The sequence below is a fragment of the Apium graveolens genome, chromosome 7 (assembly GCF_009905375.1).
Source record: "Apium graveolens cultivar Ventura chromosome 7, ASM990537v1, whole genome shotgun sequence".
Classification (NCBI taxonomy): Eukaryota; Viridiplantae; Streptophyta; class Magnoliopsida; order Apiales; family Apiaceae; genus Apium; species Apium graveolens.
Window position 1 is genome coordinate 154,467,340 of NC_133653.1, and position 2,500 is coordinate 154,469,839.

Genomic DNA, 2,500 nt, shown 5'->3' on the forward strand with positions numbered 1-2,500 from the left:
AACCTAAGCCCAAGGATTCTCTGAGTAAGAACCTTTGGATCATCACTTATTCCACGGAGTCTCCTAGTGCCCTTTGGGAGGACGTTGCAGATGTCCGGGAGTGCCCCCAGATTGAAGTTATGCGTAGCTTTATGTAATTGAGCTTGACTTAGTTGGTTTCAAAGGGGCCCCGCGGCAGGCAACCAAGTCTGCTAACCTTCACTCCCTTTTTCTGGTACTGCTTGCTGAGATCGGCATATAAAAGAGAGGGATCGGATGGATGGATTTATCAACCTTTATTTCTTTCACTTGAACACAGAAGTGAGCTACCTCTATTCTATTTGAAGTAACGGATTCACCTGTCTGCCTTAGACAGAGACGAAGCCTAGCTTTCTTCCTTCACTTATGAACTAGAACAGAGCAGATTTCAAACCTTACTTGAAACTCTTTCTCGCCTAACGTCTCTCCGTGCCTTATGAACATTGATTTGCCCTCGAGTAGCTGAACTAGGTCAAAACTAGCTACTAGGAAAAAAGACCACTATTTGAACATCAAGCTTGTGGACAAGTTGCTTCCCTTTCTGTGCTTTTACGCTGGCCTCTTCGATTACATTCCTTTCTTGGGTTCACTAGAAATGTCATCTCTCTCTTCCTATCCGATATCAACCATCAAACCCTGTCGGATAGAAGCCTTCCTACTCGGCTCATCTGTTTGCCCGAGTTAGACCGCTAGCATCTTACCTTACATCAAAAGTCCCTACCCCCACCTTTCTCTAGCCCGTCACGAGCAATCGAATGAGTTTTGGGAAATGTGAAAGAAAAGAAGATAGATGCCCGGTGTCTCATTCAAGCTTTAGGCTTGTTCGGAAAGTCCTATCTTTCCAGCGCTCGCCTCTAGCCCTATCTTTCGCCTAGGTGGAGAGGAGGCCTATTCGCGGCCTTTTATCCTATACAATACGCACCTTACCTGAAGATCAAATTCCCCCTGGCGAACTATTCATATTAGATTCACCGGCTGGATTCAGGAAGGGTGAAAGCGGTCAAATGGAAGTTGTTCTTACTTTCGAACGGAGAAGCACCAACTCCAACTATTCATGCCATCTTCATTGGGCTGACAAGAAAAGGCAGCTTCCAAGTCATATCCCCCTTCCCCCATCAGGCAGCTATCTGTCACTCACGGAACACTAACTTAATCTGTCTTCTTTCTTTCTTTTACCACCAGCATCTTATCTCTTTTCATCCTTTCCGGTGGCACTAATAGAAAGGAAGTAATTGCCAACGAACCTTGGCCCTCCACTCTCTCCCAGCGAATCAAGAAAGATAGTGCGGTCAGTAAATGCATAATTTGGAATGGAATCCCGGGATTGAGAGACGGATATTCGCCAGGTCCGAGAAGAATCCGAAGCAAAAAAGAAATATTAACCTATGAATATTACGAATCTTATAATGCAAAAAAAAGAGAAAGCAAAAGAGTATTCTTATGACGGGATATATCAAGGTGCAGATCTATGGAAATACATACCACTCAGCCAATATGTTTATCTTAGCCTTTCGCCTAAGATAAGGGCTACAGTTGCAGTATACAGTGCTCGCTACTGTGGCCTAGCAGCCCTTCCCTCGCTAAATAGCATATCTCTTGTTTGTATTCTCATTTTAGCCGAGAGTGCTTGCGTAAACTTCCCGGCTAACTCCCCATGAGGTAATTGTATGATTTTCCAAGGTAAAAGCTTCTAGAATGCAAGCTTATCCTTTACTTTTTTTAGAGCGTACCGCTCTTTTTTTTAATAAAATAAGGTTTATGGATGAAGTAATCGGGACTGGAGCTAGTGGTTAACTATTCATATTCATCTTCCTCTCCCTTGACGGGAGTGAGTGCAAAGAGAAGGAGGCGGGCGAGCGCAGTTTACTATGAGAGTGGAGATATTTAAGCGAGCTAATAGCGAGTGGACTTTGCCCCTCTTTTTCTTTAGACTTGCAGTAAAGGTGAACAAGGCTACTCAGCTTTCTCGTCTTTAATCTCTTCCATCCATGCCTCGCTCGTTGTCACCTATGTTGAAGAAAGATTTGGAACCCTGTAGAGAATGAAGAGGGGCCAGGGATCTTCCTCTCAACAGTGCTTCTCGAGGCTCAATCCCCAGACAACCATTGGCTGATTCTAGCTCTTACGATTTCTCCAAAATTCCTAGACAATTGCTCCTTTTGAACCCGCTTCAAGTCATGATGATTAATCACTCAATCTTGGGGTAAATAGTATATAATGCTTATGTTTACTTTCACTTAACTCTTGTACATAGGAAATGAGACTGGATCTTTTTACTGCAAAGTAAGAAGCTGTTTTTTTCACTTATATAACTATCTGGTTTAGTTCATCAACCCGAATGATGAATAAAAAATAAAAATGTATATTCAATTCATGAAATTTCCTTCCTAGAAAGAAAAGAACTGTGTTTTCTGTATACTTTCCCCGGTTCCATTGCTACCGCGGGCTTTACGCAATCGATCAGATTCTATAGATATCCCTT